We start from the raw sequence: 25,700 nt of genomic DNA, 5'->3' as shown, positions 1-25,700 counted from the left end.
CTGTTTTTTCCTGGAAGCTGTTTTGTTTCTGGTCTTGTTAAACTGTAGTGCTCAGCATACAACTGAACTGTACCAAACCGGACTGAACAGCTATTTTGCACTCTGCCTATTTGAACTATGACTATTTGTACATTTGTACACCTGTACAGATGTTCTTTTCTGTAAATATATTTTCAGGTCTTTATTACCTTCAGTACTTTTTACTTTTTTAATTTATCCCCTACCCTATTTATGTTTAGTGTCATTTTCCTTTAGGTTAAGACTGTGTTCTGTGTTTTTTGTTACTTGTCATCCGTGTTGCTCTCACCAAGACAAATTCCTTGTATGTGTAACATACTTGGTGAAATAAAGAGATTCTGATTCTGATTCTGATCTATATTCTCTCATTACTTGTTTATAGATCCCCTACAATTCTGCATATCTGCAATATTGACTATTTCTCAGCTGCAATATGCACACATGTTGCTTTGTCTATATTATCAAATCTATTATCTCAGGATCTCTTTTCTAGGACCACTGCTATTCAGCAATTCTGAAATATATGCATTTATGAATTTCGCACTATTTCTATTTCAATGCAGTTTGTTACGTGTGAACATCGTCAGGATTGCTACTTCAATTGGTTGTACATTGAGAAACACCAATGAAGGAATCTGTTTTCCTTCGCAACGAGTAACTGAAGTAGAAGCGGACCACTCCGCTCTCCACTGAATGACGTGTAACCTTGCGTTGTATGGGGGATTAGCTCAAATGGTAGAGCGCTCGCTTAGCATGCGAGAGGTAGCGGAATCGATGCCCGCATCCTCCAAAAGCTCCTTTTTCAGTCTGTTCAGTACCACTTAAACTGCCCTAAGATCTCCCCCTATGCTATTACCTGCGCCAAACTTAACGACGACGCTGTTACACGGAAGGTCTATTGGATTAGCCCTGAAAAAGTCACGGAGTACATGAACAAAAGTTCACTACATTAGAAAATCCTTGTGATCATTTCCCCCTAGAAATCAATAATCATTGAATAAAGAACTATCTTCTCAAATCTGAAAAATAACGCACTTCCAAAAAGAAAACAGAAATCAATATTAAGAAAAATAAACAGAAAACTATATTGTTCTTGGTGAAACCCTCATGCTACAAACTTCTTTCAGTGTCGGGGATTAGCTCAAATGGTAGAGTGCTCGCTTAGCATGCGAGAGGTAGCGGGATCGATGCCCGCATCCTCCAAAGGCAGCTGTTCAAGTTCCAACAGGAAAAATCACAGTAAAGAGTTGTCCTCTGTTCAGAACTTGAGGGAATGTTTTATATTCTCCTGCATAAAAACACAATTTGCCCACTTTTGCCAATTTAGACATCTAATGAATGGTCCTGAATCCACACACTTTAAAAATGTTACTGCTGACAAAATGTCACTGGGGAGAAAAAGGCAGGAAACGATGTTTGCAGATAAGATTAAAATGATGTTGTTTGTTCGTTTTACCAAAATGTTTCGTTTCCAGTCTTTTTGCGCAGATTTGCAGTGTTGTTGCAGAAACTTGAAAGGGTGTATGGGGGATTAGCTCAAATGGTAGAGCGCTCGCTTAGCATGCGAGAGGTAGCGGGATCGATGCCCGCATCCTCCAAAGACAGCTGTTCAAGTTCCAACAGGAAAAATCACAGTAAAGAGTTGTCCTCTGTTCAGAACTTGAGGGAATGTTTTATATTCTCCTGCATAAAAACACAATTTGCCCACTTTTGCCAATTTAGACATCTAATGAATGGTCCTGAATCCACACACTTTAAAAATGTTACTGCTGACAAAATGTCACTGGGGAGAAAAAGGCAGGAAACGATGTTTGCAGATAAGATTAAAATGATGTTGTTTGTTCGTTTTACCAAAATGTTTCGTTTCCAGTCTTTTTGCGCAGATTTGCAGTGTTGTTGCAAAAACTTGAAAGGGTGTATGGGGGATTAGCTCAAATGGTGGAGCGCTCGCTTAGCATGCGAGAGGTAGCGGGATCGATGCCCGCATCCTCCAATGAAGTGAGTGTTTAGAGTTATAAATAAACCTCTGTTTTTTCCTGGAAGCTGTTTTGTTTCTGGTCTTGTTAAACTGTAGTGCTCAGCATACAACTGAACTGTACCAAACCGGACTGAACAGCTATTTTGCACTCTGCCTATTTGCACTATGACTATTTGTACATTTGTACACCTGTACAGATTTTCTTTTCTGTAAATATATTTTCAGGTCTTTATTACCTTTAGTACTTTTTACTTTTTTAATTTATCCCCTACCCTATTTATGTTTAGTGTCATTTTCCTTTAGGTTAAGACTGTGTTCTGTGTTTTTTGTTACTTGTCATCCGTGTTGCTCTCACCAAGACAAATTCCTTGTATGTGTAACATACTTGGTGAAATAAAGAGATTCTGATTCTGATTCTGATCTATATTCTCTCATTACTTGTTTATAGATCCCCTACAATTCTGCATATCTGCAATATTGACTATTTCTCAGCTGCAATATGCACACATGTTGCTTTGTCTATATTATCAAATCTATTATCTCAGGATCTCTTTTCTAGGACCACTGCTATTCAGCAATTCTGAAACATATGCATTCATGAATTTCGCACTATTTCTATTTCAATGCAGTTTGTTACGTGTGAACATCGTCAGGATTGCTACTGCAATTGGTTGTACATTGAGAAACACCAATGAAGGAATCTGTTTTCCTTCGCAACGAGTAACTGAAGTAGAAGCGGACCACTCCGCTCTCCACTGAATGACGTGTATCCTTGCATTGTATGGGGGATTAGCTCAAATGGTAGAGCGCATGCGAGAGGTAGCGGGATCGATGCCCGCATCCTCCAAAAGCTCCTTTTTCAGTCTGTTCAGTACCACTTAAACTGCCCTAAGATCTCCCCCTATGCTATTACCTGCGCCAAACTTAACGACGACGCTGTTACACGGAAGGTCTATTGGATAAGCCCTGAAAAAGTCACGGAGTACATGAACAAAAGTTCACTACATTAGAAAATCCTTGTGATCATTTCCCCCTAGAAATCAATAATCATTGAATGAAGAACTATCTTCTCAAATCTGAAAAATAACGCACTTCCAAAAAGAAAACAGAAATCAATATTAATAAAAATAAACAGAAAACTATATTGTTCTTGGTGAAACCCTCATGCTACTAACTTCTTTCAGTGTGGGGGATTAGCTCAAATGGTAGAGCGCTCGCTTAGCATGCGAGAGGTAGCGGGATCGATGCCCGCATCCTCCAAAGGCAGCTGTTCAAGTTCCAACAGGAAAAATCACAGTAAAGAGTTGTCCTCTGTTCAGAACTTGAGGCAATGTTTTATATTCTCCTGCATAAAAACACAATTTGCCCACTTTTGCCAATTTAGACATCTAATGAATGATCCTGAATCCACACACTTTAAAAATGTAACTGCTGACAAAATGTCACTGGGGAGAAAAAGGCAGGAAACGATGTTTGCAGATAAGATTAAAATGATGTTTGATCGTTTTACCAAAATGTTTCGTTTCCAGTCTTTTTGCGCAGATTTGCAGTGTTGTTGCAAAAACTTGAAAGGGTGTATGGGGGATTAGCTCAAATGGTAGAGCGCTCGCTTAGCATGCGAGAGGTAGCGGGATCGATGCCCGCATCCTCCAATGAAGTGAGTGTATAGAGTTATAAAGAAACCTCTGTTTTTTCCTGGAAGCTGGTTTGTTTCTGGTCTTGTTAAACTGTAGTGCTCAGCATACAACTGAACTGTACCAAACCGGACTGAACAGCTATTTTGCACTCTGCCTATTTGCACTATGACTATTTGTACATTTGTACACCTGTACAGATGTTCTTTTCTGTAAATATATTTTCAGGTCTTTATTACCTTTAGTACTTTTTACTTTTTTAATTTATCCCCTACCCTATTTATGTTTAGTGTCATTTTCCTTTAGGTTAAGACTGTGTTATGTGTTTTTTGTTACTTGTCATCCGTGTTGCTCTCACCAAGACAAATTCCTTGTATGTGTAACATACTTGGTGAAATAAAGAGATTCTGATTCTGATTCTGATCTATATTCTCTCATTACTTGTTTATAGATCCCCTACAATTCTGCATATCTGCAATATTGACTATTTCTCAGCTGCAATATGCACACATGTTGCTTTGTCTATATTATCAAATCTATTATCTCAGGATCTCTTTTCTAGGACCACTGCTATTCAGCAATTCTGAAATATATGCATTCATGAATTTCGCACTATTTCTATTTCAATGCAGTTTGTTACGTGTGAACATCGTCAGGATTGCTACTTCAATTGGTTGTACATTGAGAAACACCAATGAAGGAATCTGTTTTCCTTCGCAACGAGTAACTGAAGTAGAAGCGGACCACTCCGCTCTCCACTGAATGACGTGTAACCTTGCATTGTATGGGGGATTAGCTCAAATGGTAGAGCGCTCGCTTAGCATGCGAGAGGTAGCGGGATCGATGCCCGCATCCTCCAAAAGCTCCTTTTTCAGTCTGTTCAGTACCACTTAAACTGCCCTAAGATCTCCCCCTATGCTATTACCTGCGCCAAACTTAACGACGACGCTGTTACACGGAAGGTCTATTGGATAAGCCCTGAAAAAGTCACGGAGTACATGAACAAAAGTTCACTACATTAGAAAATCCTTGTGATCATTTCCCCCTAGAAATCAATAATCATTGAATAAAGAACTATCTTCTCAAATCTGAAAAATAACGCACTTCCAAAAAGAAAACAGAAATCAATATTAATAAAAATAAACAGAAAACTATATTGTTCTTGGTGAAACCCTCATGCTACTAACTTCTTTCGGTGTGGGGGATTAGCTCAAATGGTAGAGCGCTCGCTTAGCATGCGAGAGGTAGCGGGATCGATGCCCGCATCCTCCAAAGGCAGCTGTTCAAGTTCCAACAGTAAAAATCACAGTAAAGAGTTGTCCTCTGTTCAGAACTTGAGGGAATGTTTTATATTCTCCTGCATAAAAACACAATTTGCCCACTTTTGCCAATTTAGACATCTAATGAATGGTCCTGAATCCACACACTTTAAAAATGTTACTGCTGACAAAATGTCACTGGGGAGAAAAAGGCAGGAAACGATGTTTGCAGATAAGATTAAAATGATGTTTGATCGTTTTACCAAAATGTTTCGTTTCCAGTCTTTTTGCGCAGATTTGCAGTGTTGTTGCAAAAACTTGAAAGGGTGTATGGGGGATTAGCTCAAATGGTAGAGCGCTCGCTTAGCATGCGAGAGGTAGCGGGATCGATGCCCGCATCCTCCAATGAAGTGATTGTATAGAGTTATAAAGAAACCTCTGTTTTTTCCTGGAAGCTGGTTTGTTTCTGGTCTTGTTAAACTGTAGTGCTCAGCATACAACAGAACTGTACCAAACCGGACTGAACAGCTATTTTGCACTATGACTATTTGTACATTTGTACACCTGTACAGATGTTCTTTTCTGTAAATATATTTTCAGGTCTTTATTACCTTTAGTACTTTTTACTTTTTTAATTTATCCCCTACCCTATTTATGTTTAGTGTCATTTTCCTTTAGGTTAAGACTGTGTTCTGTGTTTTTTGTTACTTGTCATCCGTGTTGCTCTCACCAAGACAAATTCCTTGTATGTGTAACATACTTGGTGAAATAAAGAGATTCTGATTCTGATTCTGATCTATATTCTCTCATTACTTGTTTATAGATCCCCTACAATTCTGCATATCTGCAATATTGACTATTTCTCAGCTGCAATATGCACACATGTTGCTTTGTCTATATTATCAAATCTATTATCTCAGGATCTCTTTTCTAGGACCACTGCTATTCAGCAATTCTGAAATATATGCATTCATGAATTTCGCACTATTTCTATTTCAATGCAGTTTGTTACGTGTGAACATCGTCAGGATTGCTACTTCAATTGGTTGTACATTGAGAAACACCAATGAAGGAATCTGTTTTCCTTCGCAACGAGTAACTGAAGTAGAAGCGGACCACTCTGCTCTCCACTGAATGACGTGTAACCTTGCTTTGTTTGGGTGATTAGCTCAAATGGTAGAGCGCTCGCTTAGCATGCGAGAGGTAGCGGGATCGATGCCCGCATCCTCCAAAAGCTCCTTTTTCAGTCTGTTCAGTACCACTTAAACTGCCCTAAGATCTCCCCCTATGCTATTACCTGCGCCAAACTTAACGACGACGCTGTTACACGGAAGGTCTATTGGATAAGCCCTGAAAAAGTCACGGAGTACATGAACAAAAGTTCACTACATTAGAAAATCCTTGTGATCATTTCCCCCTAGAAATCAATAATCATTGAATAAAGAACTATCTTCTCAAATCTGAAAAATAACGCACTTCCAAAAAGAAAACAGAAATCAATATTAATAAAAATAAACAGAAAACTATATTGTTCTTGGTGAAACCCTCATGCTACTAACTTCTTTCGGTGTGGGGGATTAGCTCAAATGGTAGAGCGCTCGCTTAGCATGCGAGAGGTAGCGGGATCGATGCCCGCATCCTCCAAAGGCAGCTGTTCAAGTTCCAACAGTAAAAATCACAGTAAAGAGTTGTCCTCTGTTCAGAACTTGAGGGAATGTTTTATATTCTCCTGCATAAAAACACAATTTGCCCACTTTTGCCAATTTAGACATCTAATGAATGGTCCTGAATCCACACACTTTAAAAATGTTTCTGCTGACAAAATGTCACTGGGGAGAAAAAGGCAGGAAACGATGTTTGCAGATAAGATTAAAATGATGTTGTTTGTTCGTTTTACCAAAATGTTTCGTTTCCAGTCTTTTTGCGCAGATTTGCAGTGTTGTTGCAAAAACTTGAAAGGGTGTATGGGGGATTAGCTCAAATGGTAGAGCGCTCGCTTAGCATGCGAGAGGTAGCGGGATCGATGCCCGCATCCTCCAATGAAGTGAGTGTTTAGAGTTATAAATAAACCTCTATTTTTTCCTGGAAGCTGTTTTGTTTCTGGTCTTGTTAAACTGTAGTGCTCAGCATACAACTGAACTGTACCAAACCGGACTGAACAGCTATTTTGCACTCTGCCTATTTGCACTATGACTATTTGTACATTTGTACACCTGTACAGATGTTCTTTTCTGTAAATATATTTTCAGGTCTTTATTACCTTTAGTACTTTTTACTTTTTTAATTTATCCCCTACCCTATTTACGTTTAGTGTCATTTTCCTTTAGGTTAAGACTGTGTTCTGTGTTTTTTGTTACTTGTCATCCGTGTTGCTCTCACCAAGACAAATTCCTTGTATGTGTAACATACTTGGTGAAATAAAGAGATTCTGATTCTGATTCTGATCTATATTCTCTCATTACTTGTTTATAGATCCCCTACAATTCTGCATATCTGCAATATTGACTATTTCTCAGCTGCAATATGCACACATGTTGCTTTGTCTATATTATCAAATCTATTATCTCAGGATCTCTTTTCTAGGACCACTGCTATTCAGCCAATCTGAAATATATGCATTTATGAATTTCGCACTATTTCTATTTCAATGCAGTTTGTTACATGTGAACATCGTCAGGATTGCTACTTCAATTGGTTGTACATTGAGAAACACCAATGAAGGAATCTGTTTTCCTTCGCAACGAGTAACTGAAGTAGAAGCGGACCACTCCGCTCTCCACTGAATGACGTGTAACCTTGCATTGTATGGGGGATTAGCTCGAATGGTAGAGCGCTCGCTTAGCATGCGAGAGGTAGCGGGATCGATGCCCGCATCCTCCAAAAGCTCCTTTTTCAGTCTGTTCAGTACCACTTAAACTGCCCTAAGATCTCCCCCTATGCTATTACCTGCGCCAAACTTAACGACGACGCTGTTACACGGAAGGTCTATTGGATAAGCCCTGAAAAAGTCACGGAGTACATGAACAAAAGTTCACTACATTAGAAAATCCTTGTGATCATTTCCCCCTAGAAATCAATAATCATTGAATAAAGAACTATCTTCTCAAATCTGAAAAATAACGCACTTCCAAAAAGAAAACAGAAATCAATATTAATAAAAATAAACAGAAAACTATATTGTTCTTGGTGAAACCCTCATGCTACTAACTTCTTTCAGTGTGGGGGATTAGCTCAAATGGTAGAGCGCTCGCTTAGCATGCGAGAGGTAGCGGGATCGATGCCCGCATCCTCCAAAGGCAGCTGTTCAAGTTCCAACAGTAAAAATCACAGTAAAGAGTTGTCCTCTGATCAGAACTTGAGGGAATGTTTTATATTCTCCTGCATAAAAACACAATTTGCCCACTTTTGCCAATTTAGACATCTAATGAATGATCCTGAATCCACACACTTTAAAAATGTTACTGCTGACAAAATGTCACTGGGGAGAAAAAGGCAGGAAACGATGTTTGCAGATAAGATTAAAATGATGTTGTTTGTTCGTTTTACCAAAATGTTTCGTTTCCAGTCTTTTTGCGCAGATTTGCAGTGTTGTTGCAAAAACTTGAAAGGGTGTATGGGGGATTAGCTCAAATGGTAGAGCGCTCGCTTAGCATGCGAGAGGTAGCGGGATCGATGCCCGCATCCTCCAATGAAGTGAGTGTTTAGAGTTATAAATAAACCTCTGTTTTTTCCTGGAAGCTGGTTTGTTTCTGGTCTTGTTAAACTGTAGTGCTCAGCATACAACTGAACTGTACCAAACCGGACTGAACAGCTATTTTGCACTCTGCCTATTTGCACTATGACTATTTGTACATTTGTACACCTGTACAGATGTTCTTTTCTGTAAATATATTTTCAGGTCTTTATTACCTTTAGTACTTTTTACTTTTTTAATTTATCCCCTACCCTATTTATGTTTAGTGTCATTTTCCTTTAGGTTAAGACTGTGTTCTGTGTTTCTTGTTACTTGTCATCCGTGTTGCTCTCACCAAGACAAATTCCTTGTATGTGTAACATACTTGGTGAAATAAAGAGATTCTGATTCTGATTCTGATCTATATTCTCTCATTACTTGTTTATAGATCCCCTACAATTCTGCATATCTGCAATATTGACTATTTCTCAGCTGCAATATGCACACATGTTGCTTTGTCTATATTATCAAATCTATTATCTCAGGATCTCTTTTCTAGGACCACTGCTATTCAGCAATTCTGAAACATATGCATTCATGAATTTCGCACTATTTCTATTTCAATGCAGTTTGTTACGTGTGAACATCGTCAGGATTGCTACTGCAATTGGTTGTACATTGAGAAACACCAATGAAGGAATCTGTTTTCCTTTGCAACGAGTAACTGAAGTAGAAGCGGACCACTCCGCTCTCCACTGAATGACGTGTATCCTTGCATTGTATGGGGGATTAGCTCAAATGGTAGAGCGCATGCGAGAGGTAGCGGGATCGATGCCCGCATCCTCCTAAAGCTCCTTTTTCAGTCTGTTCAGTACCACTTAAACTGCCCTAAGATCTCCCCCTATGCTATTACCTGCGCCAAACTTAACGACGACGCTGTTACACGGAAGGTCTATTGGATAAGCCCTGAAAAAGTCACGGAGTACATGAACAAAAGTTCACTACATTAGAAAATCCTTGTGATCATTTCCCCCTAGAAATCAATAATCATTGAATGAAGAACTATCTTCTCAAATCTGAAAAATAACGCACTTCCAAAAAGAAAACAGAAATCAATATTAATAAAAATAAACAGAAAACTATATTGTTCTTGGTGAAACCCTCATGCTACTAACTTCTTTCAGTGTGGGGGATTAGCTCAAATGGTAGAGCGCTCGCTTAGCATGCGAGAGGTAGCGGGATCGATGCCCGCATCCTCCAAAGGCAGCTGTTCAAGTTCCAACAGGAAAAATCACAGTAAAGAGTTGTCCTCTGTTCAGAACTTGAGGCAATGTTTTATATTCTCCTGCATAAAAACACAATTTGCCCACTTTTGCCAATTTAGACATCTAATGAATGATCCTGAATCCACACACTTTAAAAATGTAACTGCTGACAAAATGTCACTGGGGAGAAAAAGGCAGGAAACGATGTTTGCAGATAAGATTAAAATGATGTTTGATCGTTTTACCAAAATGTTTCGTTTCCAGTCTTTTTGCGCAGATTTGCAGTGTTGTTGCAAAAACTTGAAAGGGTGTATGGGGGATTAGCTCAAATGGTAGAGCGCTCGCTTAGCATGCGAGAGGTAGCGGGATCGATGCCCGCATCCTCCAATGAAGTGAGTGTATAGAGTTATAAAGAAACCTCTGTTTTTTCCTGGAAGCTGGTTTGTTTCTGGTCTTGTTAAACTGTAGTGCTCAGCATACAACTGAACTGTACCAAACCGGACTGAACAGCTATTTTGCACTCTGCCTATTTGCACTATGACTATTTGTACATTTGTACACCTGTACAGATGTTCTTTTCTGTAAATATATTTTCAGGTCTTTATTACCTTTAGTACTTTTTACTTTTTTAATTTATCCCCTACCCTATTTATGTTTAGTGTCATTTTCCTTTAGGTTAAGACTGTGTTCTGTGTTTTTTGTTACTTTTCATCCGTGTTGCTCTCACCAAGACAAATTCCTTGTATGTGTAACATACTTGGTGAAATAAAGAGATTCTGATTCTGATTCTGATCTATATTCTCTCATTACTTGTTTATAGATCCCCTACAATTCTGCATATCTGCAATATTGACTATTTCTCAGCTGCAATATGCACACATGTTGCTTTGTCTATATTATCAAATCTATTATCTCAGGATCTCTTTTCTAGGACCACTGCTATTCAGCAATTCTGAAATATATGCATTCATGAATTTCGCACTATTTCTATTTCAATGCAGTTTGTTACGTGTGAACATCGTCAGGATTGCTACTTCAATTGGTTGTACATTGAGAAACACCAATGAAGGAATCTGTTTTCCTTCGCAACGAGTAACTGAAGTAGAAGCGGACCACTCCGCTCTCCACTGAATGACGTGTAACCTTGCATTGTATGGGGGATTAGCTCAAATGGTAGAGCGCTCGCTTAGCATGCGAGAGGTAGCGGGATCGATGCCCGCATCCTCCAAAAGCTCCTTTTTCAGTCTGTTCAGTACCACTTAAACTGCCCTAAGATCTCCCCCTATGCTATTACCTGCGCCAAACTTAACGACGACGCTGTTACACGGAAGGTCTATTGGATAAGCCCTGAAAAAGTCACGGAGTACATGAACAAAAGTTCACTACATTAGAAAATCCTTGTGATCATTTCCCCCTAGAAATCAATAATCATTGAATAAAGAACTATCTTCTCAAATCTGAAAAATAACGCACTTCCAAAAAGAAAACAGAAATCAATATTAATAAAAATAAACAGAAAACTATATTGTTCTTGGTGAAACCCTCATGCTACTAACTTCTTTCGGTGTGGGGGATTAGCTCAAATGGTAGAGCGCTCGGTTAGCATGCGAGAGGTAGCGGGATCGATGCCCGCATCCTCCAAAGGCAGCTGTTCAAGTTCCAACAGTAAAAATCACAGTAAAGAGTTGTCCTCTGTTCAGAACTTGAGGGAATGTTTTATATTCTCCTGCATAAAAACACAATTTGCCCACTTTTGCCAATTTAGACATCTAATGAATGGTCCTGAATCCACACACTTTAAAAATGTTACTGCTGACAAAATGTCACTGGGGAGAAAAAGGCAGGAAACGATGTTTGCAGATAAGATTAAAATGATGTTTGATCGTTTTACCAAAATGTTTCGTTTCCAGTCTTTTTGCGCAGATTTGCAGTGTTGTTGCAAAAACTTGAAAGGGTGTATGGGGGATTAGCTCAAATGGTAGAGCGCTCGCTTAGCATGCGAGAGGTAGCGGGATCGATGCCCGCATCCTCCAATGAAGTGATTGTATAGAGTTGTAAAGAAACCTCTGTTTTTTCCTGGAAGCTGGTTTGTTTCTGGTCTTGTTAAACTGTAGTGCTCAGCATACAACAGAACTGTACCAAACCGGACTGAACAGCTATTTTGCACTATGACTATTTGTACATTTGTACACCTGTACAGATGTTCTTTTCTGTAAATATATTTTCAGGTCTTTATTACCTTTAGTACTTTTTACTTTTTTAATTTATCCCCTACCCTATTTATGTTTAGTGTCATTTTCCTTTAGGTTAAGACTGTGTTCTGTGTTTTTTGTTACTTGTCATCCGTGTTGCTCTCACCAAGACAAATTCCTTGTATGTGTAACATACTTGGTGAAATAAAGAGATTCTGATTCTGATTCTGATCTATATTCTCTCATTACTTGTTTATAGATCCCCTACAATTCTGCATATCTGCAATATTGACTATTTCTCAGCTGCAATATGCACACATGTTGCTTTGTCTATATTATCAAATCTATTATCTCAGGATCTCTTTTCTAGGACCACTGCTATTCAGCAATTCTGAAATATATGCATTCATGAATTTCGCACTATTTCTATTTCAATGCAGTTTGTTACGTGTGAACATCGTCAGGATTGCTACTTCAATTGGTTGTACATTGAGAAACACCAATGAAGGAATCTGTTTTCCTTCGCAACGAGTAACTGAAGTAGAAGCGGACCACTCTGCTCTCCACTGAATGACGTGTAACCTTGCTTTGTTTGGGTGATTAGCTCAAATGGTAGAGCGCTCGCTTAGCATGCGAGAGGTTGCGGGATCGATGCCCGCATCCTCCAAAAGCTCCTTTTTCAGTCTGTTCAGTACCACTTAAACTGCCCTAAGATCTCCCCCTATGCTATTACCTGCGCCAAACTTAACGACGACGCTGTTACACGGAAGGTCTATTGGATAAGCCCTGAAAAAGTCACGGAGTACATGAACAAAAGTTCACTACATTAGAAAATCCTTGTGATCATTTCCCCCTAGAAATCAATAATCATTGAATAAAGAACTATCTTCTCAAATCTGAAAAATAACGCACTTCCAAAAAGAAAACAGAAATCAATATTAATAAAAATAAACAGAAAACTATATTGTTCTTGGTGAAACCCTCATGCTACTAACTTCTTTCGGTGTGGGGGATTAGCTCAAATGGTAGAGCGCTCGCTTAGCATGCGAGAGGTAGCGGGATCGATGCCCGCATCCTCCAAAGGCAGCTGTTCAAGTTCCAACAGTAAAAATCACAGTAAAGAGTTGTCCTCTGTTCAGAACTTGAGGGAATGTTTTATATTCTCCTGCATAAAAACACAATTTGCCCACTTTTGCCAATTTAGACATCTAATGAATGGTCCTGAATCCACACACTTTAAAAATGTTTCTGCTGACAAAATGTCACTGGGGAGAAAAAGGCAGGAAACGATGTTTGCAGATAAGATTAAAATGATGTTGTTTGTTCGTTTTACCAAAATGTTTCGTTTCCAGTCTTTTTGCGCAGATTTGCAGTGTTGTTGCAAAAACTTGAAAGGGTGTATGGGGGATTAGCTCAAATGGTAGAGAGCTCGCTTAGCATGCGAGAGGTAGCGGGATCGATGCCCGCATCCTCCAATGAAGTGAGTGTTTAGAGTTATAAATAAACCTCTATTTTTTCCTGGAAGCTGTTTTGTTTCTGGTCTTGTTAAACTGTAGTGCTCAGCATACAACTGAACGGTACCAAACCGGACTGAACAGCTATTTTGCACTCTGCCTATTTGCACTATGACTATTTGTACATTTGTACACCTGTACAGATGTTCTTTTCTGTAAATATATTTTCAGGTCTTTATTACCTTTAGTACTTTTTACTTTTTTAATTTATCCCCTACCCTATTTACGTTTAGTGTCATTTTCCTTTAGGTTAAGACTGTGTTCTGTGTTTTTTGTTACTTGTCATCCGTGTTGCTCTCACCAAGACAAATTCCTTGTATGTGTAACATACTTGGTGAAATAAAGAGATTCTGATTCTGATTCTGATCTATATTCTCTCATTACTTGTTTATAGATCCCCTACAATTCTGCATATCTGCAATATTGACTATTTCTCAGCTGCAATATGCACACATGTTGCTTTGTCTATATTATCAAATCTATTATCTCAGGATCTCTTTTCTAGGACCACTGCTATTCAGCCAATCTGAAATATATGCATTTATGAATTTCGCACTATTTCTATTTCAATGCAGTTTGTTACATGTGAACATCGTCAGGATTGCTACTTCAATTGGTTGTACATTGAGAAACACCAATGAAGGAATCTGTTTTCCTTCGCAACGAGTAACTGAAGTAGAAGCGGACCACTCCGCTCTCCACTGAATGACGTGTAACCTTGCATTGTATGGGGGATTAGCTCAAATGGTAGAGCGCTCGCTTAGCATGCGAGAGGTAGCGGGATCGATGCCCGCATCCTCCAAAAGCTCCTTTTTCAGTCTGTTCAGTACCACTTAAACTGCCCTAAGATCTCCCCCTATGCTATTACCTGCGCCAAACTTAACGACGACGCTGTTACACGGAAGGTCTATTGGATAAGCCCTGAAAAAGTCACGGAGTACATGAACAAAAGTTCACTACATTAGAAAATCCTTGTGATCATTTCCCCCTAGAAATCAATAATCATTGAATAAAGAACTATCTTCTCAAATCTGAAAAATAACGCACTTCCAAAAAGAAAACAGAAATCAATATTAATAAAAATAAACAGAAAACTATATTGTTCTTGGTGAAACCCTCATGCTACTAACTTCTTTCAGTGTGGGGGATTAGCTCAAATGGTAGAGCGCTCGCTTAGCATGCGAGAGGTAGCGGGATCGATGCCCGCATCCTCCAAAGGCAGCTGTTCAAGTTCCAACAGTAAAAATCACAGTAAAGAGTTGTCCTCTGATCAGAACTTGAGGGAATGTTTTATATTCTCCTGCATAAAAACACAATTTGCCCACTTTTGCCAATTTAGACATCTAATGAATGATCCTGAATCCACACACTTTAAAAATGTTACTGCTGACAAAATGTCACTGGGGAGAAAAAGGCAGGAAACGATGTTTGCAGATAAGATTAAAATGATGTTGTTTGTTCGTTTTACCAAAATGTTTCGTTTCCAGTCTTTTTGCGCAGATTTGCAGTGTTGTTGCAAAAACTTGAAAGGGTGTATGGGGGATTAGCTCAAATGGTAGAGCGCTCGCTTAGCATGCGAGAGGTAGCGGGATCGATGCCCGCATCCTCCAATGAAGTGAGTGTTTAGAGTTATAAATAAACCTCTGTTTTTTCCTGGAAGCTGTTTTGTTTCTGGTCTTGTTAAACTGTAGTGCTCAGCATACAACTGAACTGTACCAAACCGGACTGAACAGCTATTTTGCACTCTGCCTATTTGCACTATGACTATTTGTACATTTGTACACCTGTACAGATGTTCTTTTCTGTAAATATATTTTCAGGTCTTTATTACCTTTAGTACTTTTTACTTTTTTAATTTATCCCCTACCCTATTTATGTTTAGTGTCATTTTCCTTTAGGTTAAGACTGTGTTCTGTGTTTCTTGTTACTTGTCATCCGTGTTGCTCTCACCAAGACAAATTCCTTGTATGTGTAACATACTTGGTGAAATAAAGAGATTCTGATTCTGATTCTGATCTATATTCTCTCATTACTTGTTTATAGATCCCCTACAATTCTGCATATCTGCAATATTGACTATTTCTCAGCTGCAATATGCACACATGTTGCTTTGTCTATATTATCAAATCTATTATCTCAGGATCTCTTTTCTAGGACCACTGCTATTCAGCCAATCTGAAATATATGCATTTATGAATTTCGCACTATTTCTATTTCAATGCAGTTTGTTACATGTGAACATCGTCAGGATTGCTACTTCAATTGGTTGTACATTGAGAAACACCAATGAAGGAATCTGTTTTCCTTCGCAACGAGTAACTGAAGTAGAAGCGGACCACTCCGCTCTCCACTGAATGACGTGTAACCTTGCATTGTATGGGGGATTAGCTCAAATGGTAGAGCGCTCGCTTAGCATGCGAGAGGTAGCGGGATCGATGCCCGCATCCTCCAAAAGCTCCTTTTTCAGTCTGTTCAGTACCACTTAAACTGCTCTAAGATCTCCCCCTATGCTATTACCTGCGCCAAACTTAACGACGACGCTGTTACACGGAAGGTCTATTGGATAAGCCCTGAAAAAGTCACGGAGTACATGAACAAAAGTTCACTACATTAGAAAATCCTTGTGATCATTTCCCCCTAGAAATCAATAATCATTGAATAAAGAACTATCTTCTCAAATCTGAAAAATAACGCACTTCCAAAAAGAAAACAGAAATCAATATTAATAAAAATAAACAGAAAACTATATTGTTCTTGGTGAAACCCTCATGCTACTAACTTCTTTCAGTGTGGGGGATTAGCTCAAATGGTAGAGCGCTCGCTTAGCATGCGAGAGGTAGCGGGATCGATGCCCGCATCCTCCAATGGCAGCTGTTCAAGTTCCAACAGTAAAAATCACAGTAAAGAGTTGTCCTCTGTTCAGAACTTGAGGGAATGTTTTATATTCTCCTGCATAAAAACACAATTTGCCCACTTTTGCCAATTTAGACATCTAATGAATGGTCCTGAATCCACACACTTTAAAAATGTTACTGCTGACAAAATGTCACTGGGGAGAAAAAGGCAGGAAACGATGTTTGCAGATAAGATTAAAATGATGTTGTTTGTTCGTTTTACCAAAATGTTTCGTTTCCAGTCTTTTTGCGCAGATTTGCAGTGTTGTTGCAAAAACTTGAAAGGGTGTATGGGGGATTAGCTCAAATGGTAGAGCGCTCGCTTAGCATGCGAGAGGTAGCGGGATCGATGCCCGCATCCTCCAATGAAGTGAGTGTTTAGAGTTATAAATAAACCTCTGTTTTTTCCTGGAAGCTGTTTTGTTTCTGGTCTTGTTAAACTGTAGTGCTCAGCATACAACTGAACTGTACCAAACCGGACTGAACAGCTATTTTGCACTCTGCCTATTTGCACTATGACTATTTGTACATTTGTACACCTGTACAGATGTTCTTTTCTGTAAATATATTTTCAGGTCTTTATTACCTTTAGTACTTTTTACTTTTTTAATTTATCCCCTACCCTATTTATGTTTAGTGTCATTTTCCTTTAGGTTAAGACTGTGTTCTGTGTTTTTTGTTACTTGTCATCCGTGTTGCTCTCACCAAGACAAATTCCTTGTATGTGTAACATACTTGGTGAAATAAAGAGATTCTGATTCTGATTCTGATCTATATTCTCTCATTACTTGTTTATAGATCCCCTACAATTCTGCATATCTGCAATATTGACTATTTCTCAGCTGCAATATGCACACATGTTGCTTTGTCTATATTATCAAATCTATTATCTCAGGATCTCTTTTCTAGGACCACTGCTATTCAGCAATTCTGAAATATATGCATTCATGAATTTCGCACTATTTCTATTTCAATGCAGTTTGTTACGTGTGAACATCGTCAGGATTGCTACTTCAATTGGTTGTACATTGAGAAACACCAATGAAGGAATCTGTTTTCCTTCGCAACGAGTAATTGAAGTAGAAGCGGACCACTCCGCTCTCCACTGAATGACGTGTAACCTTGCATTGTATGGGGGATTAGCTCAAATGGTAGAGCGCTCGCTTAGCATGCGAGAGGTAGCGGGATCGATGCCCGCATCCTCCAAAAGCTCCTTTTTCAGTCTGTTCAGTACCACTTAAACTGCCCTAAGATCTCCCCCTATGCTATTACCTGCGCCAAACTTAACGACGACGCTGTTACACGGAAGGTCTATTGGATAAGCCCTGAAAAAGTCACGGAGTACATGAACAAAAGTTCACTACATTAGAAAATCCTTGTGATCATTTCCCCCTAGAAATCAATAATCATTGAATAAAGAACTATCTTCTCAAATCTGAAAAATAACGCACTTCCAAAAAGAAAACAGAAATCAATATTAATAAAAATAAACAGAAAACTATATTGTTCTTGGTGAAACCCTCATGCTACTAACTTCTTTCAGTGTGGGGGATTAGCTCAAATGGTAGAGCGCTCGCTTAGCATGCGAGAGGTAGCGGGATCGATGCCCGCATCCTCCAAAGGCAGCTGTTTAAGTTCCAACAGTAAAAATCACAGTAAAGAGTTGTCCTCTGTTCAGAACTTGAGGCAATGTTTTATATTCTCCTGCATAAAAACACAATTTGCCCACTTTTGCCAATTTAGACATCTAATGAATGATCCTGAATCCACACACTTTAAAAATGTTACTGCTGACAAAATGTCACTGGAGAGAAAAAGGCAGGAAACGATGTTTGCAGATAAGATTAAAATGATGTTTGATCGTTTTACCAAAATGTTTCGTTTCCAGTCTTTTTGCGCAGATTTGCAGTGTTGTTGCAAAAACTTGAAAGGGTGTATGGGGGATTAGCTCAAATGGTAGAGCGCTCGCTTAGCATGCGAGAGGTAGCGGGATCGATGCCCGCATCCTCCAATGAAGTGAGTGTATAGAGTTATAAAGAAACCTCTGTTTTTTCCTGGAAGCTGGTTTGTTTCTGGTCTTGTTAAACTGTAGTGCTCAACATACAACAGAACTGTACCAAACCGGACTGAACAGCTATTTTGCACTCTGCCTATTTGCACTATGACTATTTGTACATTTGTACACCTGTACAGATGTTCTTTTCTGTAAATATATTTTCAGGTCTTTATTACCTTTAGTACTTTTTACTTTTTTAATTTATCCCCTACCCTATTTATGTTTAGTGTCATTTTCCTTTAGGTTAAGACTGTGTTCTGTGTTTTTTGTTACTTTTCATCCGTGTTGCTCTCACCAAGACAAATTCCTTGTATGTGTAACATACTTGGTGAAATAAAGAGATTCTGATTCTGATTCTGATCTATATTCTCTCATTACTTGTTTATAGATCCCCTACAATTCTGCATATCTGCAATATTGACTATTTCTCAGCTGCAATATGCACACATGTTGCTTTGTCTATATTATCAAATCTATTATCTCAGGATCTCTTTTCTAGGACCACTGCTATTCAGCAATTCTGAAATATATGCATTCATGAATTTCGCACTATTTCTATTTCAATGCAGTTTGTTACGTGTGAACATCGTCAGGATTGCTACTTCAATTGGTTGTACATTGAGAAACACCAATGAAGGAATCTGTTTTCCGTCGCAACGAGTAACTGAAGTAGAAGCGGACCACTCCGCTCTCCACTGAATGACGTGTAACCTTACATTGTATGGGGGATTAGCTCAAATGGTAGAGCGCTCGCTTAGCATGCGAGAGGTAGCGGGATCGATGCCCGCATCCTCCAAAAGCTCCTTTTTCAGTCTGTTCAGTACCACTTAAACTGCCCTAAGATCTCCCCCTATGCTATTACCTGCGCCAAACTTAACGACGACGCTGTTACACGGAAGGTCTATTGGATAAGCCCTGAAAAAGTCACGGAGTACATGAACAAAAGTTCACTACATTAGAAAATCCTTGTGATCATTTCCCCCTAGAAATCAACAATCATTGAATAAAGAACTATCTTCTCAAATCTGAAAAATAACGCACTTCCAAAAAGAAAACAGAAATCAATATTAATAAAAATAAACAGAAAACTATATTGTTCTTGGTGAAACCCTCATGCTACTAACTTCTTACAGTGTCGGGGATTAGCTCAAATGGTAGAGCGCTCGCTTAGCATGCGAGAGGTAGCGGGATCGATACCCGCATCCTCCAAAGGCAGCTGTTCAAGTTCCAACAGTAAAAATCACAGTAAAGAGTTGTCCTCTGTTCAGAACTTGAGGGAATGTTTTATATTCTCCTGCATAAAAACACAATTTGCCCACTTTTGCCAATTTAGACATCTAATGAATGGTCCTGAATCCACACACTTTAAAAATGTTTCTGCTGACAAAATGTCACTGGGGAGAAAAAGGCAGGAAACGATGTTTGCAGATAAGATTAAAATGATGTTGTTTGTTCGTTTTACCAAAATGTTTCGTTTCCAGTCTTTTTGCGCAGATTTGCAGTGTTGTTGCAAAAACTTGAAAGGGTGTATGGGGGATTAGCTCAAATGGTAGAGCGCTCGCTTAGCATGCGAGAGGTAGCGGGATCGATGCCCGCATCCTCCAATGAAGTGAGTGTTTAGAGTTATAAATAAACCTCTGTTTTTTCCTGGAAGCTGTTTTGTTTCTGGTCTTGTTAAACTGTAGTGCTCAGCATACAACTGAACTGTACCAAACCGGACTGAACAGCTATTTTGCACTCTGCCTATTTGCACTATGACTATTTGTACATTTGTACACCTGTACAGATGTTCTTTTCTGTAAATATATTTTCAGGTCTTTATTACCTTTAGTACTTTTTACTTTTTTAATTTATCCCCTACCCTATTTATGTTTAGTGTCATTTTCCTTTAGGTTAAGACTGTGTTCTGTGTTTTTTGTTACTTTTCATCCGTGTTGCTCTCACCAAGACAAATTCCTTGTATGTGTAACATACTTGGTGAAATAAAGAGATTCTGATTCTGATTCTGATCTATATTCTCTCATTACTTGTTTATAGATCCCCTACAATTCTGCATATCTGCAATATTGACTATTTCTCAGCTGCAATATGCACACATGTTGCTTTGTCTATATTATCAAATCTATTATCTCAGGATCTCTTTTCTAGGACCACTGCTATTCAGCAATTCTGAAATATATGCATTCATGAATTTCGCACTATTTCTATTTCAATGCAGTTTGTTACGTGTGAACATCGTCAGGATTGCTACTTCAATTGGTTGTACATTGAGAAACACCAATGAAGGAATCTGTTTTCCTTCGCAACGAGTAACTGAAGTAGAAGCGGACCACTCCGCTCTCCACTGAATGACGTGTAACCTTGCATTGTATGGGGGATTAGCTCAAATGGTAGAGCGCTCGCTTAGCATGCGAGAGGTAGCGGGATCGATGCCCGCATCCTCCAAAAGCTCCTTTTTCAGTCTGTTCAGTCTGTTCAGTACCACTTAAACTGCCCTAAGATCTCCCCCTATGCTATTACCTGCGCCAAACTTAACGACGACGCTGTTACACGGAAGGTCTATTGGATAAGCCCTGAAAAAGTCACGGAGTACATGAACAAAAGTTCACTACATTAGAAAATCCTTGTGATCATTTCCCCCTAGAAATCAATAATCATTGAATAAAGAACTATCTTCTCAAATCTGAAAAATAACGCACTTCCAAAAAGAAAACAGAAATCAATATTAATAAAAATAAACAGAAAACTATATTGTTCTTGGTAAAACCCTCATGCTACTAACTTCTTTCAGTGTGGGGGATTAGCTCAAATGGTAGAGCGCTCGCTTAGCATGCGAGAGGTAGCGGGATTGATGCCCGCATCCTCCAAAGGCAGCTGTTCAAGTTCCAACAGTAAAAATCACAGTAAAGAGTTGTCCTCTGTTCAGAACTTGAGGCAATGTTTTATATTCTCCTGCATAAAAACACAATTTGCCCACTTTTGCCAATTTAGACATCTAATGAATGATCCTGAATCCACACACTTTAAAAATGTTACTGCTGACAAAATGTCACTGGGGAGAAAAAGGCAGGAAACGATGTTTGCAGATAAGATTAAAATGATGTTTGTTCGTTTTACCAAAATGTTTCGTTTCCAGTCTTTTTGCGCAGATTTGCAGTGTTGTTGCAAAAACTTGAAAGGGTGTATGGGGGATTAGCTCAAATGGTAGAGCGCTCGCTTAGCATGCGAGAGGTAGCGGGATCGATGCCCGCATCCTCCAATGAAGTGAGTGTATAGAGTTATAAAGAAACCTCTGTTTTTTCCTGGAAGCTGGTTTGTTTCTGGTCTTGTTAAACTGTAGTGCTCAGCATACAACTGAACTGTACCAAACCGGACTGAACAGCTATTTTGCACTCTGCCTATTTGCACTATGACTATTTGTACATTTGTACACCTGTACAGATGTTCTTTTCTGTAAATATATTTTCAGGTCTTTATTACCTTTAGTACTTTTTACTTTTTTAATTTATCCCCTACCCTATTTATGTTTAGTGTCATTTTCCTTTAGGTTAAGACTGTGTTCTGTGTTTTTTGTTACTTTTCATCCGTGTTGCTCTCACCAAGACAAATTCCTTGTATGTGTAACATACTTGGTGAAATAAAGAGATTCTGATTCTGATTCTGATCTATATTCTCTCATTACTTGTTTATAGATCCCCTACAATTCTGCATATCTGCAATATTGACTATTTCTCAGCTGCAATATGCACACATGTTGCTTTGTCTATATTATCAAATCTATTATCTCAGGATCTCTTTTCTAGGACCACTGCTATTCAGCAATTCTGAAATATATGCATTCATGAATTTCGCACTATTTCTATTTCAATGCAGTTTGTTACGTGTGAACATCGTCAGGATTGCTACTTCAATTGGTTGTACATTGAGAAACACCAATGAAGGAATCTGTTTTCCTTCGCAACGAGTAACTGAAGTAGAAGCGGACCACTCCGCTCTCCACTGAATGACGTGTAACCTTGCATTGTATGGGGGATTAGCTCAAATGGTAGAGCGCTCGCTTAGCATGCGAGAGGTAGCGGGATCAATGCCCGCATCCTCCAAAAGCTCCTTTTTCAGTCTGTTCAGTACCACTTAAACTGCCGTAAGATCTCCCCCTATGCTATTACCTGCGCCAAACTTAACGACGACGCTGTTACACGGAAGGTCTATTGGATAAGCCCTGAAAAAGTCACGGAGTACATGAACAAAAGTTCACTACATTAGAAAATCCTTGTGATCATTTCCCCCTAGAAATCAATAATCATTGAATAAAGAACTATCTTCTCAAATCTGAAAAATAACGCACTTCCAAAAAGAAAACAGAAATCAATATTAATAAAAATAAACAGAAAACTATATTGTTCTTGGTGAAACCCTCATGCTACTAACTTCTTTCAGTGTCGGTGATTAGCTCAAATGGTAGAGCGCTCGCTTAGCATGCGAGAGGTAGCGGGATCGATGCCCGCATCCTCCAAAGGCAGCTGTTCAAGTTCCAACAATAAAAATCACAGTAAAGAGTTGTCCTCTGTTCAGAACTTGAGGGAATGTTTTATATTCTCCTGCATAAAAACACAATTTGCCCACTTTTGCTAATTTAGACATCTAATGAATGATCCTGAATCCACACACTTTAAAAATGTTACTGCTGACAAAATGTCACTGGGGAGAAAAAGGCAGGAAACGATGTTTGCAGATAAGATTAAAATGATGTTGTTTGTTCGTTTTACCAAAATGTTTCGTTTCCAGTCTTTTTGCGCAGATTTGCAGTGTTGTTGCAAAAACTTGAAAGGGTGTATGGGGGATTAGCTCAAATGGTAGAGCGCTCGCTTAGCATGCGAGAGGTAGCGGGATCGATGCCCGCATCCTCCAATGAAGTGAGTGTTTAGAGTTATAAATAAACCTCTGTTTTTTCCTGGAAGCTGGTTTGTTTCTGGTCTTGTTAAACTGTAGTGCTCAGCATACAACTGAACTGTACCAAACCGGACTGAACAGCTATTTTGCACTCTGCCTATTTGCACTATGACTATTTGTACATTTGTACACCTGTACAGATGTTCTTTTCTGTAAATATATTTTCAGGTCTTTATTACCTTTAGTACTTTTTACTTTTTTAATTTATCCCCTACCCTATTTATGTTTAGTGTCATTTTCCTTTAGGTTAAGACTGTGTTCTGTGTTTTTTGTTACTTTTCATCCGTGTTGCTCTCACCAAGACAAATTCCTTGTATGTGTAACATACTTGGTGAAATAAAGAGATTCTGATTCTGATTCTGATCTATATTCTCTCATTACTTGTTTATAGATCCCCTACAATTCTGCATATCTGCAATATTGACTATTTCTCAGCTGCAATATGCACACATGTTGCTTTGTCTATATTATCAAATCTATTATCTCAGGATCTCTTTTCTAGGACCACTGCTATTCAGCAATTCTGAAATATATGCATTCATGAATTTCGCACTATTTCTATTTCAATGCAGTTTGTTACGTGTGAACATCGTCAGGATTGCTACTTCAATTGGTTGTACATTGAGAAACACCAATGAAGGAATCTGTTTTCCTTCGCAACGAGTAACTGAAGTAGAAGCGGACCACTCCGCTCTCCACTGAATGACGTGTAACCTTGCATTGTATGGGGGATTAGCTCAAATGGTAGAGCGCTCGCTTAGCATGCGAGAGGTAGCGGGATCGATGCCCGCATCCTCCAAAAGCTCCTTTTTCAGTCTGTTCAGTACCACTTAAACTGCCCTAAGATCTCCCCCTATGCTATTACCTGCGCCAAACTTAACGACGACGCTGTTACACGGAAGGTCTATTGGATAAGCCCTGAAAAAGTCACGGAGTACATGAACAAAAGTTCACTACATTAGAAAATCCTTGTGATCATTTCCCCCTAGAAATCAATAATCATTGAATAAAGAACTATCTTCTCAAATCTGAAAAATAACGCACTTCCAAAAAGAAAACAGAAATCAATATTAATAAAAATAAACAGAAAACTATATTGTTCTTGGTGAAACCCTCATGCTACTAACTTCTTTCAGTGTCGGGGATTAGCTCAAATGGTAGAGCGCTCGCTTAGCATGCGAGAGGTAGCGGGATCGATGCCCGCATCCTCCAAAGGCAGCTGTTCAAGTTCCAACAATAAAAATCACAGTAAAGAGTTGTCCTCTGTTCAGAACTTGAGGGAATGTTTTATATTCTCCTGCATAAAAACACAATTTGCCCAGTTTTGCTAATTTAGACATCTAATGAATGATCCTGAATCCACACACTTTAAAAATGTTACTGCTGACAAAATGTCACTGGGGAGAAAAAGGCAGGAAACGATGTTTGCAGATAAGATTAAAATGATGTTGTTTGTTCGTTTTACCAAAATGTTTCGTTTCCAGTCTTTTTGCGCAGATTTGCAGTGTTGTTGCAAAAACTTGAAAGGGTGTATGGGGGATTAGCTCAAATGGTAGAGCGCTCGCTTAGCATGCGAGAGGTAGCGGGATCGATGCCCGCATCCTCCAATGAAGTGAGTATTTAGAGTTATAAATAAACCTCTGTTTTTTCCTGGAAGCTGGTTTGTTTCTGGTCTTGTTAAACTGTAGTGCTCAGCATACAACTGAACTGTACCAAACCGGACTGAACAGCTATTTTGCACTCTGCCTATTTGCACTATGACTATTTGTACATTTGTACACCTGTACAGATGTTCTTTTCTGTAAATATATTTTCAGGTCTTTATTACCTTTAGTACTTTTTACTTTTTTAATTTATCCCCTACCCTATTTATGTTTAGTGTCATTTTCCTTTAGGTTAAGACTGTGTTCTGTGTTTTTTGTTACTTTTCATCCGTGTTGCTCTCACCAAGACAAATTCCTTGTATGTGTAACATACTTGGTGAAATAAAGAGATTCTGATTCTGATTCTGATCTATATTCTCTCATTACTTGTTTATAGATCCCCTACAATTCTGCATATCTGCAATATTGACTATTTCTCAGCTGCAATATGCACACATGTTGCTTTGTCTATATTATCAAATCTATTATCTCAGGATCTCTTTTCTAGGACCACTGCTATTCAGCAATTCTGAAATATATGCATTCATGAATTTCGCACTATTTCTATTTCAATGCAGTTTGTTACGTGTGAACATCGTCAGGATTGCTACTTCAATTGGTTGT

The 25,700-nt window shown here is 38.8% G+C and overlaps 32 non-coding genes across 32 annotated transcripts; all 32 read left to right on the top strand.

Moving 5' to 3' along the window:
- The first annotated feature begins 1,543 nt into the window (after positions 1 to 1,543).
- Positions 1,544 to 1,616, top strand: trnaa-agc (transfer RNA alanine (anticodon AGC)). The gene has a single exon. It is a non-coding gene; the product is annotated as a tRNA-Ala (tRNA).
- Positions 1,617 to 3,183: 1,567 nt separating this feature from the next.
- Positions 3,184 to 3,256, top strand: trnaa-agc (transfer RNA alanine (anticodon AGC)). Its single transcript has one exon. It is a non-coding gene; the product is annotated as a tRNA-Ala (tRNA).
- Positions 3,257 to 3,575: 319 nt separating this feature from the next.
- trnaa-agc (transfer RNA alanine (anticodon AGC)) lies at positions 3,576 to 3,648 on the top strand. The gene has a single exon. It is a non-coding gene; the product is annotated as a tRNA-Ala (tRNA).
- Positions 3,649 to 4,416: 768 nt separating this feature from the next.
- Positions 4,417 to 4,489, top strand: trnaa-agc (transfer RNA alanine (anticodon AGC)). The gene has a single exon. It is a non-coding gene; the product is annotated as a tRNA-Ala (tRNA).
- Positions 4,490 to 4,829: 340 nt separating this feature from the next.
- Positions 4,830 to 4,902, top strand: trnaa-agc (transfer RNA alanine (anticodon AGC)). Its single transcript has one exon. It is a non-coding gene; the product is annotated as a tRNA-Ala (tRNA).
- Positions 4,903 to 5,221: 319 nt separating this feature from the next.
- Positions 5,222 to 5,294, top strand: trnaa-agc (transfer RNA alanine (anticodon AGC)). The gene has a single exon. It is a non-coding gene; the product is annotated as a tRNA-Ala (tRNA).
- A 1,166-nt stretch (positions 5,295 to 6,460) lies between these two features.
- trnaa-agc (transfer RNA alanine (anticodon AGC)) lies at positions 6,461 to 6,533 on the top strand. Its single transcript has one exon. It is a non-coding gene; the product is annotated as a tRNA-Ala (tRNA).
- Positions 6,534 to 6,855: 322 nt separating this feature from the next.
- Positions 6,856 to 6,928, top strand: trnaa-agc (transfer RNA alanine (anticodon AGC)). Its single transcript has one exon. It is a non-coding gene; the product is annotated as a tRNA-Ala (tRNA).
- A 1,181-nt stretch (positions 6,929 to 8,109) lies between these two features.
- trnaa-agc (transfer RNA alanine (anticodon AGC)) lies at positions 8,110 to 8,182 on the top strand. Its single transcript has one exon. It is a non-coding gene; the product is annotated as a tRNA-Ala (tRNA).
- Positions 8,183 to 8,504: 322 nt separating this feature from the next.
- Positions 8,505 to 8,577, top strand: trnaa-agc (transfer RNA alanine (anticodon AGC)). The gene has a single exon. It is a non-coding gene; the product is annotated as a tRNA-Ala (tRNA).
- Positions 8,578 to 9,749: 1,172 nt separating this feature from the next.
- On the top strand, positions 9,750 to 9,822 carry trnaa-agc (transfer RNA alanine (anticodon AGC)). Its single transcript has one exon. It is a non-coding gene; the product is annotated as a tRNA-Ala (tRNA).
- Positions 9,823 to 10,141: 319 nt separating this feature from the next.
- Positions 10,142 to 10,214, top strand: trnaa-agc (transfer RNA alanine (anticodon AGC)). Its single transcript has one exon. It is a non-coding gene; the product is annotated as a tRNA-Ala (tRNA).
- Positions 10,215 to 10,982: 768 nt separating this feature from the next.
- Positions 10,983 to 11,055, top strand: trnaa-agc (transfer RNA alanine (anticodon AGC)). The gene has a single exon. It is a non-coding gene; the product is annotated as a tRNA-Ala (tRNA).
- A 732-nt stretch (positions 11,056 to 11,787) lies between these two features.
- On the top strand, positions 11,788 to 11,860 carry trnaa-agc (transfer RNA alanine (anticodon AGC)). The gene has a single exon. It is a non-coding gene; the product is annotated as a tRNA-Ala (tRNA).
- Positions 11,861 to 13,026: 1,166 nt separating this feature from the next.
- On the top strand, positions 13,027 to 13,099 carry trnaa-agc (transfer RNA alanine (anticodon AGC)). The gene has a single exon. It is a non-coding gene; the product is annotated as a tRNA-Ala (tRNA).
- Positions 13,100 to 14,262: 1,163 nt separating this feature from the next.
- trnaa-agc (transfer RNA alanine (anticodon AGC)) lies at positions 14,263 to 14,335 on the top strand. Its single transcript has one exon. It is a non-coding gene; the product is annotated as a tRNA-Ala (tRNA).
- Positions 14,336 to 14,675: 340 nt separating this feature from the next.
- On the top strand, positions 14,676 to 14,748 carry trnaa-agc (transfer RNA alanine (anticodon AGC)). The gene has a single exon. It is a non-coding gene; the product is annotated as a tRNA-Ala (tRNA).
- A 322-nt stretch (positions 14,749 to 15,070) lies between these two features.
- On the top strand, positions 15,071 to 15,143 carry trnaa-agc (transfer RNA alanine (anticodon AGC)). The gene has a single exon. It is a non-coding gene; the product is annotated as a tRNA-Ala (tRNA).
- Positions 15,144 to 15,911: 768 nt separating this feature from the next.
- Positions 15,912 to 15,984, top strand: trnaa-agc (transfer RNA alanine (anticodon AGC)). Its single transcript has one exon. It is a non-coding gene; the product is annotated as a tRNA-Ala (tRNA).
- Positions 15,985 to 16,324: 340 nt separating this feature from the next.
- trnaa-agc (transfer RNA alanine (anticodon AGC)) lies at positions 16,325 to 16,397 on the top strand. The gene has a single exon. It is a non-coding gene; the product is annotated as a tRNA-Ala (tRNA).
- Positions 16,398 to 16,719: 322 nt separating this feature from the next.
- On the top strand, positions 16,720 to 16,792 carry trnaa-agc (transfer RNA alanine (anticodon AGC)). Its single transcript has one exon. It is a non-coding gene; the product is annotated as a tRNA-Ala (tRNA).
- A 768-nt stretch (positions 16,793 to 17,560) lies between these two features.
- trnaa-agc (transfer RNA alanine (anticodon AGC)) lies at positions 17,561 to 17,633 on the top strand. Its single transcript has one exon. It is a non-coding gene; the product is annotated as a tRNA-Ala (tRNA).
- A 340-nt stretch (positions 17,634 to 17,973) lies between these two features.
- trnaa-agc (transfer RNA alanine (anticodon AGC)) lies at positions 17,974 to 18,046 on the top strand. The gene has a single exon. It is a non-coding gene; the product is annotated as a tRNA-Ala (tRNA).
- A 319-nt stretch (positions 18,047 to 18,365) lies between these two features.
- trnaa-agc (transfer RNA alanine (anticodon AGC)) lies at positions 18,366 to 18,438 on the top strand. The gene has a single exon. It is a non-coding gene; the product is annotated as a tRNA-Ala (tRNA).
- Positions 18,439 to 19,206: 768 nt separating this feature from the next.
- Positions 19,207 to 19,279, top strand: trnaa-agc (transfer RNA alanine (anticodon AGC)). The gene has a single exon. It is a non-coding gene; the product is annotated as a tRNA-Ala (tRNA).
- A 735-nt stretch (positions 19,280 to 20,014) lies between these two features.
- Positions 20,015 to 20,087, top strand: trnaa-agc (transfer RNA alanine (anticodon AGC)). The gene has a single exon. It is a non-coding gene; the product is annotated as a tRNA-Ala (tRNA).
- A 768-nt stretch (positions 20,088 to 20,855) lies between these two features.
- trnaa-agc (transfer RNA alanine (anticodon AGC)) lies at positions 20,856 to 20,928 on the top strand. The gene has a single exon. It is a non-coding gene; the product is annotated as a tRNA-Ala (tRNA).
- A 741-nt stretch (positions 20,929 to 21,669) lies between these two features.
- On the top strand, positions 21,670 to 21,742 carry trnaa-agc (transfer RNA alanine (anticodon AGC)). Its single transcript has one exon. It is a non-coding gene; the product is annotated as a tRNA-Ala (tRNA).
- Positions 21,743 to 22,510: 768 nt separating this feature from the next.
- trnaa-agc (transfer RNA alanine (anticodon AGC)) lies at positions 22,511 to 22,583 on the top strand. The gene has a single exon. It is a non-coding gene; the product is annotated as a tRNA-Ala (tRNA).
- A 735-nt stretch (positions 22,584 to 23,318) lies between these two features.
- trnaa-agc (transfer RNA alanine (anticodon AGC)) lies at positions 23,319 to 23,391 on the top strand. Its single transcript has one exon. It is a non-coding gene; the product is annotated as a tRNA-Ala (tRNA).
- A 768-nt stretch (positions 23,392 to 24,159) lies between these two features.
- trnaa-agc (transfer RNA alanine (anticodon AGC)) lies at positions 24,160 to 24,232 on the top strand. The gene has a single exon. It is a non-coding gene; the product is annotated as a tRNA-Ala (tRNA).
- A 735-nt stretch (positions 24,233 to 24,967) lies between these two features.
- On the top strand, positions 24,968 to 25,040 carry trnaa-agc (transfer RNA alanine (anticodon AGC)). The gene has a single exon. It is a non-coding gene; the product is annotated as a tRNA-Ala (tRNA).
- Positions 25,041 to 25,700: the final 660 nt, after the last annotated feature.

The sequence above is a fragment of the Salminus brasiliensis genome, chromosome 18 (genome assembly GCF_030463535.1).
Source record: "Salminus brasiliensis chromosome 18, fSalBra1.hap2, whole genome shotgun sequence".
NCBI classification, from domain to species: domain Eukaryota; kingdom Metazoa; phylum Chordata; class Actinopteri; order Characiformes; family Bryconidae; genus Salminus; species Salminus brasiliensis.
This window is presented reverse-complemented; position numbering and strand designations above follow the sequence as displayed.